Here is a 16,290-nt window from a genome sequence, read left to right as displayed (position 1 = left end):
GCAGCCTTGGGGATGGGAATGATGAGATGGGCTGCAGTGGGAAATCGAAGACCAGTGAGAATGTTGAAGAAACTGTTGGTTTTGCTTATCTGCTATTCTGTTTACTCTCAATTCAGTGAATTAAAGAGATGGTGTTTGATTGGAGGTTGAAAGCAAGTACTTCTGTTGTCTCTTATGGCAGGAAAACTGACTTCAGACTTCGTAAGGAATTCAATTCCCAGAATATTTATCATCTCCTTCAAATCTTTGCTGAAATGTCACCCTCTTGATGTGGCCTTCCCTACCTACTAAATTGTATCTACGAATTTGGAAGACTATCCCAAGAGAAGAGGGCAGACACTATAATGAAAAATCTAAATTGGGTCGAGTGGTACCTGAGGCTCGGAATTTAGTGTTCACTGTGTTTAAACAGACTTTTGTGTTAAAGTCTAGGCAGTGCATAAAATTAGGCTATGCTTCAAAAGTTCATTTTTGTTGGTATAGAACTTGAAACAAATTTTCCCATAGAAATGGGATTATAAACAGTTGATCAACAGAATTCTGAAATGAAAGCTCAGTTGCTAGTACTACTAGTCTGAGATCTGGGAGTCCCCACTACATTATTATAGGGTAGCAGGCAAGAGGGAAAGAGAGGGAGGGGCACCAAGTTACCTTCTCCTATCCAATTTCAAATGGACCAACAGAAGATTAAGCTTTAGATAGTGAACAGGAGTTCTATCGTCAGGTGCTACAAAATAACCAACATTTCTTTTAAAAAGTGCTCTCCTCTTGGCATTGCTGATTTTTGCTGAATAACAAGAACAGTCCTAATTCATATTATAGTCTTATATGAATGATCAGTGCTTCCCTCATACTTAAAGATTCTTGTATTGTAAGAAGTGTATAAGCAATACATGTTATTGGTGTGTGTGTGCACATGTTTCATATATATGAATATATATATATGAAATTGTGAATTCATACTGATCGCTCCCTTCCAGTCCGTATATGTCGTACTTCTTTGCCTTCCCCCCATTCCATTTTTTGGTCTCTCTTTCCACAGAGAGAACTCTCCTGTCGTACACATGATATAATTTGAGAACTTCTGTCTTCATACTGCTGTGATAAACACAAGTACTAAGAGAAGTTTAAGGTTTGTTTATACTCCCTTCCCCTGCACCCAGACTCTAAGGTTATATAATAAAAATAAAACTGTGCCTAAAAGTTACTTGTATTAGGTTCTCCCCTACCCCTTTCAGTGTGGCCATTTTACTCATTTAAAGTACAGTTGGGTTTTCCTTCACTTACGTTTCCAGTTTTATCTCCTCCCCAACCCTTTTTGTTTCAATTTTAAATTTTGAATATGTAGAACATTAGTACGCTTTCAGAAGTCAAAACTACACATAAAAAATGTATACTCGGGGCACTTGTGTGGCTCAGTTGGTTAACCGTCCGCCTTAGGTTCAGGTCATGATCCTGGGGTCTTGGGATCAAGCCCCGCATTTGGCTTCCTGTTCAGCAAGGAGTTTGCTTCTCTCTCTCCTGCTGCTCCCCCCACTGCTCATGCGCTCTCTCTCTCTCTCTCTCTCTCTCTCAAATAAGTAAATAAAATCTTTTTTTTTTTTTAAGATTTTATTTATTTATTTGACATAGATCACAGGTAGGCAGAGAGGCAGGCAGAGAGAGGAAGGGAAGCAGGCTCCCTGCTGAGCAGAGAGCCCGATGCGATGCGGGGCTCAATCCCAGGACCCCGGGATCATGACTTGAGCCGAAGGCAGAGGCTTTTAACCCACTGAGCCACCCAGGCGCCCCAGTAAATAAAATCTTTAAAAAAAAAAAAATGTGTACTCAGAATTCTTTTTTTCTTTCAGCAGTCCCCCCCTCCTTTGTGCAAGTAACTAATTTTCTTGTTTTTTGGGTGTATTCTGTTTATTTTCCCCAAAATAAACAGACTTATGTATGTTTTCTTATTTCTTCTTCCTTAATACAAAACATGGTATATGTTTGCGCTCTGCTTTTTTCCCCTGCTTGATGTATCTTGCATACCCCTCCATGTTGGCTTGCAGAACTCTTCCTTTTCTTTTCTTCTTCTTTTTTTTAATAGCTGCATGATTCTCTGCTGTATGTGCTCTTCTCTATGCAACCACTCCTCCTGTGTTTGAACATTTAGGTAGTTTCCAGCATTTTGAAGTTATAAATAATGCCGCAGTGAATAGATCTGTATATGTGTTTTCCTGTCATTAAGGTATATCTTCAAAGTAAACTTCCGGAAGCAAGATTGCTGAGATGGAGGGTAAATAATAGTATTTTTATTAGCTATTATCGGATTCCTTTCCATAGGGATGTGCTATGTTCTGCTTATTTATTACTGTTTAACAAACCCACACCAAACCTAATTGCACAGAACAGTCCTTTTTATTACAGTCCTAGATTCTAGATGAAAAATTTGGGCAGGGGAGAGCAGGGTATCTTGGCTTTTCCGCACATGGAGGTTGCACTGCGGCGGGGGGGGGGGGGGGGTCTGTCATCACTGGGTGATAGGGCGGGACTGTGATTATATGGCAGCACGTTTCCTCAGCCGGGACTGAGGTGGCTGAGGTTGGGCTCAGTTCAGACTGTCAGCCAGCACGTGCACATGTGGTCTGTCACAAGTGCCGCTGTAGCTTCTTCACAGAATGGGCAGCCTGGGTTGTCTGAGCGTCTGTCAGTAGAGTGAGCCTTCCCGGAGAGCCACAGGAGCTATGTGCACTTGTATGACTTGGCTTGGTGTCCATTGGTGTCGCTTTGGTGGTATTCTTGGCGGGAGCATCCCCAGAGTCTGCCCTGTTCAAGGGTAGGAATGCAGACCCCACTTCTCCAAGGGACTGGTGTCAAAAATTTGGAGTTGTGGGGTCCCTGGGTGGCTCAGTGGGTTGAGCCTCTGCCTTCAGCTCGGGTCATGACCCCAGGGTCATGGGATCAAGCCCCGCATCGGGCTCTCTGCTCAGGGGGGCCTGCTTCCCTCCCCTCTCTCTGCCTGCCTTTCTGCCTACTTGTGATCTCTCTCTCGCTGTCAAATGAATAAATGAAATCTTAAAAAAAAAAAAAAATTGCAGTTGTGTTTTAGAACTGCCCCACAATCTTCTGCATACACTCCTGGTGAATTCATTGTTTCCCCGGAGCCTGCCTAGATAGTGTTATTTCCCAGCTTTTGAATTTTTGTGAATATGTTTGATAAAAGATGGTATTTCACTAGAGTTTTCATTTGCATTTCTCTTATAGGTGACGTTTCCCTGTTTTTAACGGGCTCTTTTTATATTTTTGGGAACTGTCTGTGACTTTTGCTCATTTTTCTATAGGAATTTTTTTTTTCCCACTTAAAACATTTCTTTTTAACTGGGGAAGTAGCCCTTTGTGACCTTGCAGATACTTTCTCCATGTTTATTATTTATGTCTTGACTTTGCTTAAGTTGTGTTTGCCATGTAGAAGTTTAATTTTGTCGTCATATTTATCATTCTTTTTTAATGCCTCTGAATTTTAAGTCATAGTCAGGAAGCTTCTTACATTCCAATTATGGAGGGATTCACTTAAGTTTTCTTCTGGTTCTGTTTAGTTTTATGTCTTTGATCCATTTGGAGTTCATATGGTATTAGGGATGGATAGATAAAACTTTACATTTGTCTAACTGTCCAGTTGTCCTGACACTATTTATAAAACATCTCATCTTGGCTTTCCCTCCCTGTCAAGTAATCTGAGTTACAACCATTATTATATACTAATTTCAGTGTGTAATTAGGCCTGTTTCTGGACTTTCTTTTCTAGTCCTTTGGGCTTTTCATGTATCAGTACCTCACTCTTTTATTCATAGAGGCTTTACAGTATGTTTTAATACCTGGTAGAGTTAATCTCCCTATCATAGTTCTTCCTTTACTGTGGTTTCCTGACTATTCTTGTGTGTTTATTTTTCCATATAAACTTTAGTATCAGTTTGTCTAGTTCCAGAAAAGAGCTTATTGTTTTTATTAGGATCACATTGCATTACACATTGATTTAGGGAAAATGGAAATCTTGATAACGTTGAGATGTCCTAATCATGACTAAGGGATGTCTCTCCAATTCAGGTCTACACTGCTTTCAGGAGTGTTTTTACAGGATTTTTTTTAAATGTAGATTTTGAACATTTCTTACATTTATTTGAGTATTTTCAATCTTTTTTGGTTGCTGTTGTAATGGGGTTTGCATCTTCTACTTGGTTATTAGTTATGTATGTGGAAGGCATTAATTTTAACCCTTATTCATTTATTTCATTGTTAAGTTAGGGGTTTTTTTAGGGTTTTTTTGTTGTTGTTTTTGTGAGATTTATTTATGTGAGAGAGAGAGAGAGAAAGCAAGTGGGAGAGAGAGAGAGTAACCGTGACCAGGGGAAGGGAAGGGGTAGCGGGGAGAGGCAGGCTCCCCACTGAGCAGGGAGCCTGAAACGGGGCTCGATTCCAGGACACTGAGGTCATGACCTGAGTCTAAGGCAGACACTCAACTGAATGAGCCACCCAGGCGCCCCATTAAGTTAGTTTTCATTGATTCTTAGTTCTGGAGTCTAGGGTCTTCCAGATGTATTATCATGTCATGTATAGAGATTGTTTTACTTTTCTTTTCCCATTCTTTGATTATTTTGTCTAATTAATTGGCTGATACCTTCAAAATAATGTTAAATAGTAATGGATGTGGTGGGCATTTGTATTTGACCATATATTGAATGACTCTAGTATTTACCCATCAATTTACTGACCTTAGGATCTATATACATCATGATCATGGTAAGTATGCATTTGTTTCTGCTTGCTATTAGCTTTTCTAATATTGGAGTATTCTTGCATTCCTTGTATAAGTATCATTTTATCATGGTGTATTTTTTCCTTAATGTGGTGTTGGAGTCTGTTTGAAGAAGTCCTAAATAAAATAACCATAACCAGGGTTGCCTGAGTGGCTCAGTCGGTTAACCATGTGACTCTGGATTTTGTCTCCCAGTCATGATCCTCAGGGTCATGAGATAGAGTAGTGTACTGGTCCCTGTGCTGGGCAAGGAGCCTGCTTAAGCTCTCTCTCCCTCTCCTCCTGCCCCTCCCCCCTGTGTATCCCCCCCCCCTCTTTCAAAAAAAAAAAAAAAAAAAAAAAAAAAAAAATTTGTAAGTGATACTAGTGTGTGGTCTTATTCTGTCTTTATTAGGTTTAGGCATCAGTTTTATACTTGCTTCATAAGAAACTTGGAAGTTTTATTTTCTAGTCTCTGAAACAGTTTATGTAGTCTTGGGATGCTGAGCTCCAAAAGTTTAGTGGGATTGCTCTGTGAAACCCTCCGGACCTGGTGCTGTTTTGTGCAAAGTGGTTTTTTTTCTGCTGTGGTCAGTTTTGGTAAGTTGTGTTTTCTTGAGGAAGTAGCCATTTCATCTAGGTTTTCAGATTTATTTATATAGAAGTCCTCAGCCTTTTTTTTTTTTTTTTTGAAATTTTTTCTGCACAACGTTGTTTCCTTTGTTGTCATTTATTTAGTGTATTTGTATATTTTCTTTACTTCGTCAGCATGTGTAACACATACATTCTGTTATTTTAACCATGTTCTTACCTTTGTCTTTGTTCCACAGTTAAGTCTGTTGAATGCTCAGCATTAGTTCTTTTGCTTATGCTCCTTCTGTTATCTCTTGGATCAAGTTCTATCTTCCAGTAAATTCTTTAGTAAAGTTATGTGTATATAGTATTCCTGGGTTCTTCTACATTTGAAATTGTTTCTTTCTTTTTGTAGACTTAATATTTGAAGGAAACCTTGGCTCCTACATTGTTAATTTCTTGAAAATATTTTTTATTTTTTTGTACTTTTATTTGAAGTCTAATTTTATTACTTTTAAAGTAATTTGATATTTCCCCCGCCCCTGAGGATTTTTTCACTTTGTCTTTAAACTTAAGTATTTTTACTAAGACATGTCTTGAAGTAGATTGTTTTGGGTCATATTTCCCAGGTATACATCGATTGCTTTCTATATGCTTATTTAGATTTTTTTTTTTTTTAATTTCTGGAAAGACTTTTTGGGTTATAATTTTAAGTATTTTTCTCCATTGTTTTCGTAAATGACTCCAGTTATACAGTGTTGGACCTCTTGGACGTATTATGTTTCAGACACTTTTTTTGAATCTTTTTATTCATTCATCTCATTTTCATTCCTTTATTTTCCTTCCTTCCATGTCTCTTGTTAGATTTTCATTCACATCCATTCTTCATCGAACATTTTGTAATTTGTTGTTCATTTCAAAAAAATTTTTCTTTTTTTTTTCTCTTATTCCATCTCTGAGCTTGATCAGTTCTCATTGCATTTCTTCCTGGATTTTTGTTTCATTTCTGTTTTTAGTTTTTGTGTTTTAGGTTGTAGGTAATATTTGTTTTTAATATCAACAAATACTTGCTTGAGGGTATTTAACTCAATTTGAAGTACTGCTTTACAGTTTTCTATTATTTCATGGTTTTTTTTGGTGTGTGTTGTCATTGTTGTTTTGTGGAGTGAATGTTTGTCAGCTGAAATGTTGTGATTTGCATTTTTTGTTTCCCTTCTCCGGTAGCTTTGTATGGAATTGGTTTGATTTTTTTTCCCCGTCCCTATTCCTAGACATTTTGTGGACAGGGTTCTTAGTTTGTGAATGCCTTCAAGTCAAAGAAGGGAAGTTTTTTTTTTTTTTCTTTTCCTTTTGTTTTTGTTTTAATGGATGATGGTAGTAGTGAAGAAATTGGGTGGGAATTTGTATGTCTTTTTCTCTGGTTTTTGCAGGATCCTTAATTTTCCCTTCTTTTCTTCATTGCCACATCTCCCATGATGCACCTCCCTTCTCTTTTTCTCTGCCTCATCTTCACAAGCACTGCTTTCCTTGAGCCTGCATTTCCATTGCTGGTCCTATTCAGTCTCCTCCTAGGTAGCTGATGATATCGAACTTTCTTTTTTTCTGGGTGATTTTTTTTTTCTGTGCTTCATCTGTGTCCTCTGGTCCCTTCTCTTTTCCATTGTGTCTCTTAAGCGTCTCCTCTCCTGTGCCTTGTAGCCGTAGTTTGCAAGGCACTGGGAGCTCTGTTGGATTTGGTGTTTATTTCTTTACTTTGTAGGTAATTCAGAGTTTGTGGTATTCTGTCTCCTAGTAATGCTGACGGTTATGTGGTTTTATTTGCACTCTGTGATTTTTGTATTTTGAGAGAGAGATTGGTATTGAGGCTGCTACCATTATCCTCCTGACTTAGACATTCTAGAGGAGCTTTTTAAAGTTAAGATTCTTAGGCCTGGAGACTGATTCTCCGGGTATGGAGTGAGGCCTAGGACTCTGTATTTATATTGAAGTTCTTTAGATTATTCTGTTACACAGCGAGTTTTGGGAACTGCTTGCCTTTGACCGCACATCACCAAACGTGTTCTGTAAAAGGATCAGATGTGAAATATTTTAAACTTTCGAGTGCATGACCAGTCTTTATGGCATTTTTTTTTCCTTTTTTTTTTAAATCCCTTAAACCTATTTAAAAAAAAAAAGTACAGTTCTTAGCCTTGGGCCTTGCAAAAACAGGCTGTAGGCAATTTAGGCTGACTCCAGTTAAAGAACATCTTCATATACCCTCTTCTGAGCTTGGTTTGAAAGTTCGAATAGTGTTTACTTTTCTCTGAGAGCCTGAAACAAGGAGTTGTTGTTGTTTTTGTTTTAATGGTGTAAGCAGCTTTGGATCTACTTAGGAGTGTAAACCAAGGCAGGGGTGGAAGTAGCCATATGCAGTGGGAAGTGTCAGTGTGGGTGGTGCTGGGTAGCTGCTTCAGCAAGGGAAGAATTTGATATATAATCCCCGTAAAACACCTGATTTGAGGGGCGCCTGGGTGGCGCAGTGGGTTAAAGCCTCTGCCTTCAGCTCAGGTCGTGATCCCAGGGTTCTGGGATGGAACCCCGCATCAGGCTCTCTGCTCAGCAGGGAGCCTGCTTACCCCCTCTCTTTCTGCCTGCCTCTCTGCCTGCTTGTGATCTCTGTCAAATAAATAAATAAAATCTTTAAAAAACAAACAAACAAAACAAAAACCACCTGATTTGACAGAATACTGTACTTCGATCACTGCCTCATGTATTCACCACAGCACGTGTGTAAATGCGTGAACAAGGCGCCTTTGAAGAATATGTAAATTGCAGATGTTTTTTTCCAGAGTTGTTTGAATTTTAAGAATTTATGCCAAAATTATTTTGACTTTTTGCACTGCTGATACTGAGTTTTTCTGGCAGGATACAGGTTCATTCGCTTCTTAAGGCAATTCTTGATTTGTGTTAGTAAGACAGACACAAAATAGCTTCCTATTTCCCGTGACCGGAGGGCATGCTCTGAGTCCTAGAGCTGTTATCATATTGTCTTAAATGGATTGGAGAAGGTACACGAAATCTTTACTGTATCTTCACCACTTCTGATTCCCTAGCAGTACTTTTAAACAGGCTTTGATGTGTAAGACTCACGGCAGGAGCAGAGATCATTCTGGAGGGTAAATAATATGAATGCCAACATAGAGGTGAGGAGGAGTAAGGCTTAATTAGCAGGCTCATTATTCATTGAGCCATTTCTTCATGTCAGTTACTGACAGGTTCTTTTTCCACTCGCTAGATGAAAACAAGAAATGGAGGTCAAACGGCCACTTTTTTTAAAATAATGGCTTTTTTAAATCTCGAGAGTCACATCATTTAATCCTGTGTTCTATGAAGGGATTGATTTCCATTTTAGAATCTCTTTGCTTTGAAACATGGGGTTAAAAAAAAAAGCACTCCTGTTAGTCACCTTTATTTTTGGTCACAAGTCACCCTATTTATCTACATTATTCACTGATGAAGTCTTTCACATAAACTCTTACTTTGTGTGGGAAGGTGGGGCAGTTAGTAGGTTAGTAATTTTGCCTGGTGCAATGGCCTTAACTCCTCACTGTTTCAGAGATGTTCTATTTCCACTTCCTCACCTAATGAGAAAAAATGGATAAAACTAGTGAAAAGTTTCATTACCTCTCCCTGTACCAGGGTCCACTTTTAGAAGATGCAAAAGTAATCTCAAAACACATATCAAAGCATAGCTCATTGTAATTAATGATCAGACTCTTTGCCATGGCCTGCAGGCCATATACTCTGTGCACGAGCTGCGTTGGCCTTCCCTCTGTCTCTCTTGGGCATTTCAGCCTGGTTCCTACCTCAAGACCTTCCTGTTCCCTCCACCACAGATGTTCTTCCTCCTCACTCCTCACTGAATTGAAGCTGTTTTGTCATGGTTGGTGACACTCTCAGATGCAATTTGCTACCCACGTTAAAGTAGTGCCCCTTCTTTGCACACTTTCTTTCAGGCCCTGTCATTCTCAGAAGACAGAGGAGACCCAGAATTGCTAGAATTCAAGGTTCATTAGGACAGGAACATGGCCCTATACACTTCTGATTTCTGGGTTCCCAAAATATTGCCCGGCACTCAGTAAGCACTCGTTTGGAGGAATGAATGGAAGTTTTTACCAGTCTGTGTAATTTTTATTTCAACTGTAATGTTTCATTATTGATACGAACAGCAGTGTAACTCCCCCACCCCATTCCACTTCTCTCCGTGAAGGGCTAATTCAGCGGGAAATGTAGCGGGTGTCACCTCTTATCTACGGCATCTTGATCCATGGGTTATAGAAGTAAAGTTTTTTAAAGGAGGAACATTTCAGCGTAAGGATAAGTACATAATAGCCTCTCTGTAACTATAACTAGGAAAGTTGTTTTCTAATCAGTTACCTTTTTAAAAATAAATTTTTAATATTCAGTCCTCTGAATTAGGTAATGAAGAGTTGCATATACCTGTACTTTTCTTTGATTGCCAGAAAACATGAAGATGGCTCTTGTCTTTTAATAGTATGGTTTGTGTGCTTTTCCATAAGAGTGTCTGTATTTAGATTTCTTTAGAAATGACACCGTGAAGTTTCCTTGACTCTTGACTCACACAAAGAGGGAGCTCTTCTGGTGCTGAAGCAGCCCAGTGTCGCATGAATATATAACCAGGTCTTCTGAAACTGGCTGTTTCTTCAGTATCAAAGACTTCTTCAGGCAAATAATGCTTTTCCTCAGTTGGTTTCTCCAGGAAATGTTGAAGGTCCACTGCTGCCTTCCCTCCTTACTTAATATAATGGTAACCAGGCAGGGTTAGGTTGAATTTATAGCGAACTAAAACCTTAAGTTTTTTGTTTTAAGGTTTCTCTGTTCTGTATCTATATATGGCTTTTCTCCCCCTGAAGAAGTCTAAGCACAGGATCTAACATTTATACACTTTCACCTTGTTTCCCTTTTCTGTCCCACACACAGCATGTGTAGTCTTCCACCTAGTATGAGATCTTGCCTAGTTGTGGCATTTGAAAATTGTGTGTCTTTTATGTTTTCATGTAGGTTTTTGATGGAAAAACAGTGAACAGGATGAACATATAATTTACTTGATAGTCTACTCCTGGTGAAATTATGAATAGCCACATCTGATTTTCTGATAGAGAAGAAGAAACGAACACTGGTGGGGTTTGGTACCAGGAGTGATAAGTAAGTACAAAAAGAATTGAAGGAACCGCTTCATGTATTTTCAAGGAAGTGTAAGTAGTATTCCTTCCAGTACAGTTTTCCTTCGAAGATAGTAGAGGAAGTACGTTCGTTCTGTGGCATTTTCAGTCTTAAAATGAGTACAGCGTAAGTTTCGTTATATTCTCGGTCCTGCATTCTTCCATTTAAGGTATGGTGAATCAGATATTGCCATTAGTGAGTTAGGAGGAGAATATTTGAAGGGCTAATTAATCTCAGTTGGAAACTATTTCTTAAAATGTTCATTAGTGTGCTAGAAAGATTTGGGGAGGGTATAATCACTGCCTCCCACTTCCCAGCGCACAATTGAAATTAAACTCCTGTGGATAAATCACTCAAAACAGCTCAGAAGCGGGGCCCTGAATCCATGAAAAATACAAGGTGTTTAATATCCTGTGGGGTCTGTATTCAGTATCATTTGGCAGTGATAAAGAAAGCTTCTATCTGCTGGTTCTTGTATTGCCTTCCTGGTCTATTGGGTGTATGAAGTAGTTGTTACTATTCAAAATGGTGAAATACTTTTCCGACTAGTGCTGTGATTGGGAGGTTTGGTTTGGTTTGGTTTGGTGGTGGTGGTGGCGGTGGTGTTTGGTTTTGAGTGTTGCTTCTGAGTATTTCTTTGATCCATAATGGATAGTGGTTGTTGCAGAGTTTTCTTTTAAGGAGAGATCGTGATTCAAAACCGTAAAATACAAAGCAAAGCAAAAACACCTCACTTTGGTTTCTGTTCTATAATAATAATAATAATAATGAAAAATGACTACTGTGTAAATCTGGGGATTATAATTATTTTAAAAATGTGAATTTAGAAGGGTAATTACCTTAAAAATGTGGGAGCCAAAAAATTTTGTTTTATGTGTATGTGGCAACAGGTATGAAAATGAGTAAGTTGCATCTGTTTGCTACTTTTATACTTCTGGTCAAGTAAATGTGGTGTCCTAGGGAAGACTTGGTGTTTCCCCAAACTTTGTGTACCACTTTGTTACTCTTTTAATGGAAATCGTATCTACAAAACAGCCAAGTAGAAACACTCTTCTCACTTAAAGATTGAAGTATAATAAATGCTTATTTTTCAGATCTTTTCCAGGACATTGTAATTTTTAAATGAGTGTCCCAAGTCATACACAGTTATATCTGATGCTGACACACAGCCTGATGAAGTAGATCACCAGTAATTGTGCCCACCATAAGTTGTGTAGACCGTGTCTGTATTTCTTTTGCTGTGCGTCTGTGCTTCTCGGGTGAATTCAGGAACTATTTATTGTTGAGAGTCAGTGGAATACGTTTGGTTTTAGCCTTTTTTTTCTGTACTTTCTAGAACCTCCTGAGAGCTCCTGCAGTGGGAGAGGGGAGACTGGGAGGTTCTCTATCCTTGCACTTCTCTCTCTATCCCCAGTACCCACCCACAGCTTGGATTTCGTGTTTTACATGCTAGACACCCACAAGCAATGGGTTAGCTGCCTTAGAAGTCAACAGCTGTTAATGAACCCCCCTCCCCACAGTGAAGAAACGTTTTGATGATGGTAAATCTCTGAGGTTGTAAAAGTAACTCTTTTAGCATATAGATTTAAGTGTTCTTAAAATCACATTTTCTGAGAGCCTGTTATCATTTGTGAGATGATTATACCTAAAATTGAATCCTGGCTGGGGCGCCTGGGTGGCTCAGTGTGTTGGGGCCTCTGCCTTCGGCTCGGGTCGTGGTCCCAGGGTCCTGGGATCGAGCTCCACGTCGGGCTCTCTGCTTGGCGAGGAGCCTGCTTCCCTTCCTCTCTCTCTGCCTGCCTCTCTGCCTGCTTGTGGTCTCTGTCTGTCAAATAAATAAATAAAATCTTAAAAAAAAAAAAATTAAATCCTGGCTAGTTAGGGCTTCTGAGATAAAAGTAGTATCCTCCCCGCCCCAGAAGATAAATAGTATACCTACCACTAGAATCGTAATGGAGTCTGGGCAATCTAGAAATGGCTTTTTTTCTTACCTGTTTGTGATGTTGATAATCAGTGGTTGGATCATGTGAAATATTTTGATGATCATGAACTTGTGGTGGCCACTTTTCTGCAGTGTGGTAAAAGGTACTTCATTGCTTCAGTTATAAATTACCTAACAGTGGTTGGTGTATCAAGTGAGTATTTGCGTACTTTTCCTAGCATGATAGTTAAATAGTACTCTGTTCATTCAGTGAACATTTAAGTGTCTGCCTTGTGCCAGACGACACTCCGCTCTATAGGTAAAAGGTGCATGTACTTCTTAGAAGGCTCATTGTTAATATAGCAGTAACACAGATATTCTCAAAGTTCAAAATAACATCTTTGAAAGAGTTCCTAGTCATGCTACTTTCAGAATAGAAGTATGTCATTCTTCAGAATAGATGGGTTGGATATTTTGACTTTGAAGGAGATAAATTGGCATTTTTAGGTAATAGTATTCACTGTATACTGTTACATACATCTCTTACTTGTGAAAAGTGAGAGCATAAGCCAAATTGCTGGAACAAATTGAGGTTTTTCTCTTCTTTGAAGAATTTTCTTCTTGGTAGGTAATCTGGACATTACCTTTCCTTTTTTAGCCTGTTTTTATATTTTTGTAACATAGTATGATTTTTTTTATCATGAGCTTCAGTGAATATTGATTATAATGAAAATTCCTGATTTGTTAAACATACGATCCTTCAGAATTAAAATTCCCAGAGAATCTTAATGCTCTCTAGTTGTTTGTGCTGCATTTTTGAGTGGGTGAACATCTCAGGAGAAGTCAGGTACCATGCCTCCATGGATATATATGCACAGATAGGGTAGAGTGGTGAGAAGCAAACCACACTGGCTGCGTGTGAATTCCACCTTTGTTATACAAATTACTTAATCTGCTTCAGTTTACTCAACTGAAAAATGGAAAGTAATAATACCAGTCTCATAGGACCACATAGTAAACCAAAACACTGCGGAAGTATTAGTTATTGTTATTATCTTCATGATAATCATTCAGCTTCATGTAAAATTGATAGCACAATGTTCTCTATATAGTAAACATTCAAAATTGTGTGCTTTTTCTTTTACATTTGGCAGTAAGCCAAAGAGGTAATACTTTGAAGTGTTTTTGCTGTCAGATACACTTCCAAAGTATTTGGTTTTAATGCTACCTGTGGCCAAAGGTTCCCTCCCACCCTTGACCATCCATCCTTGTCTTCCTCCAAATCCTGTATGTTTATTTTGCATTTTCTGGCCAGTTCTGACATTTATAATGAGGCATGCAGTTCTGAGCCCTGTATAAGCTTAATGCCCATTTTTTTCCCTCCTTCCTACCAAATTATGAATAACCAAAGGTGAGAAAAGAATCAAATGATGTATATTCACTACATTTATGATTAAATAATTGTATAATTATAGTTTAATATATATCTCCTCCAGAAGAATGTGTTCTGTGGAGAAAGGGATGATTCTGTCTTGTTCACTACTGTGTCCTCAACATCTATCACTCAGATACACCTTGAATGAGGAAGCAGTGTTTGAATGTCTGTTCTTTTCATGCCAATCCCAGCAAGGTCACTATACTCACCGAGGAGTTACGCAGTGTATAGATAAAGAGTTAGAAAAACCCACCTTTGAGTGCTTGAATACATGAGAAACTAGGTATAGGCTGTTACCTATTCTGTACTTCCTAATTATATTTTGAAGGGCGTGGAGACCCAGTGCTAGATATGACACCCACTCTGCCCCTGTTATTACTCATGCCATATTCATACTATTGGCATTTCTTAATGTGTGTCATTTAAAAGTTCCCAATCATTTATGCTAAGTGAAATAAGTCAGAGAAAGATAAATACCATATGATATCACTCATATGTGAAATTTAAGAAACAAACAAATGAGCAAATGGGAAAAAAAAAAAAAAACACGAGAAGAAACCAGTGGTTACTCGAGGGGAGGAGGACGGGTGAAATAGGTGATGGGATTAAGGAGCGCACTTGTGATGAGCACCTGGTGTTGTGTGGAAGGGTTTAAATCACTATATTATACATCTAAACTAATATACACTGTATGTTAATTGGAATTTAAATAAAAGCTTTAAAAAAAAAGTTCCCAATCATGGCTGATATGCATAAGGCCAGTTCTGCCCTTAATCATGGAGATGGCTTTCCTTAAGCTTTGAATTAAATTTACCCTAATAAAGAACAATTGCAACCAACTTTTAGGGAGAAATTTTGGATGCTTGTGAAAGATGTGTTATGCAGGATGTTAGACTCATTCTTTTTTAATCTTCATGCCAGCCTTAAGGGGTTGATAGCAACATATCTGATTTTATTTCTAGACATGATCTATAACTCTTATGTATGACAGAGTCTGCAGTTCAGTGTTATAGAGGGAATAGGAAGGATAAATATGGTAAGATTTGGAAGGAAAATATTTAGCTACTGATTGGATATTGGGGAGAGTGAGAATTAGGGGTGCTTTTGAGCTTAAGTGGTTGACACTTTGAAACAGGAAAGAACAGAACAGTGTTTCCTAAAGTATTCTGTGAAACACTGGTTCCAGGAGATATTAATAGGTGCTCCATGGAAAAAAAGAGTAGTTAAAAATAAGTTCAGGAAATACTACATATAATATTTCCCTCTTGTAAATTCACAAATGTGCAAGGCTATGAAAAGTCTCACTAAATGGAAACCTATGTACTGTGTTGACCTTTTCACATCATAGCTATCAACCTACTATAAATTAGCCTTCCCTAAGACACCAGTTCAGAAAAGGCTGGTCTAGAGGAATTTGGTGTTTGGTAATAGGAATGGAGCTTTGAGGTTTGAGCTTGAGGTTAGAACTAAAAATTAAATTACCATCAAGGTTTTGGAGATGAGAGAGAAATGAGACTTGAAAGTATAGTTTCATAGGCACACTGAGTAGAAGCAGGAGAAAAACTTGGAAAAGAAAATACTAATAACCATTTGTAACCCTGACCCCTAAAACTGTTACATTCCATGAGGGTCTTTCCAATAAAGGCACAACTGTTCTGTGTACCAGGCGTATACAAATACCATACTAGAGTCTATATAATCCATAGTAGTCAGATAATGAGGACACAGGCAGTGTTTGTATTACAGATCTACAGTCATAAATGTGAGTGCTGGTGAGGTCAGAGTAGCAGACCCTAGACTTCTCTAGGATGGGTGCAGAAGCAGAAAGTGAACAGCAGGGCCAGTCAGAGCGGAAGGAACACCCAGAGATAAAGGGGTGGAGGGAGAGAAAACTAGAAATTGATAGGCAGCCACAGGTGTTAGATAAGAAAGGAATAAGATCATAACAACTCCATTTATACATAAGAAAATGAGCCCAAGGAATGAGAGAAGTGATTTGCTCAGGATTAAATGTTAACACAGCAGAGTCAGGATTAGAATCTTGTCCCTTCCTTGTTGCCTTTTTGTATTCTAGAGATTTCAGAAAGGAGGAGACTACTAATGATGGTGTTGAGGTATCTCCTCTTCTGCCATAATGAGGATTGACGGTCCTTCAAAGGGCCCTCCCAGGTTGGGGATTGTATTAGCCCTTAGTAGTTTTACCATGGCAAAGAGTCTGAGATTTTCAGGTTTTGAAACCCAGTTCATCTTAACTGTAATAATTGATTTTTGGGGTCAGACTCATATTATCAAGGCTCATGAGATTGATATAAAAATCACAATGTCAGTTTATTTAATTTATAGTAAAGCAAAACCAGGCCTGCGTTGGCA

At 38.5% G+C, this 16,290-nt stretch overlaps 1 protein-coding gene across 6 annotated transcripts in view; it reads left to right on the top strand.

The window, feature by feature from the left end:
* Positions 1 to 16,290, top strand: part of ATP2B1 (ATPase plasma membrane Ca2+ transporting 1) — a 122,989-nt gene that overhangs the window by 21,805 nt on the left and 84,894 nt on the right. The window contains exon 1 of one of the 6 annotated variants that reach the window (XM_032874196.1): positions 10,575 to 10,596. The exons of the other annotated variants lie outside the window; for them this stretch is intronic. The gene's annotated coding sequence lies outside the window, so the exon portion shown is untranslated. Of the gene's footprint in view, positions 1 to 10,574; positions 10,597 to 16,290 lie in introns of those variants that run through there. 6 annotated transcript variants of the gene reach the window in all.

This window comes from Lontra canadensis, unplaced genomic scaffold, assembly GCF_010015895.1.
Source record: "Lontra canadensis isolate GAN:19392208 unplaced genomic scaffold, GSC_riverotter_1.0 scaffold52, whole genome shotgun sequence".
Taxonomy (NCBI): domain Eukaryota; kingdom Metazoa; phylum Chordata; class Mammalia; order Carnivora; family Mustelidae; genus Lontra; species Lontra canadensis.
This window is presented reverse-complemented; position numbering and strand designations above follow the sequence as displayed.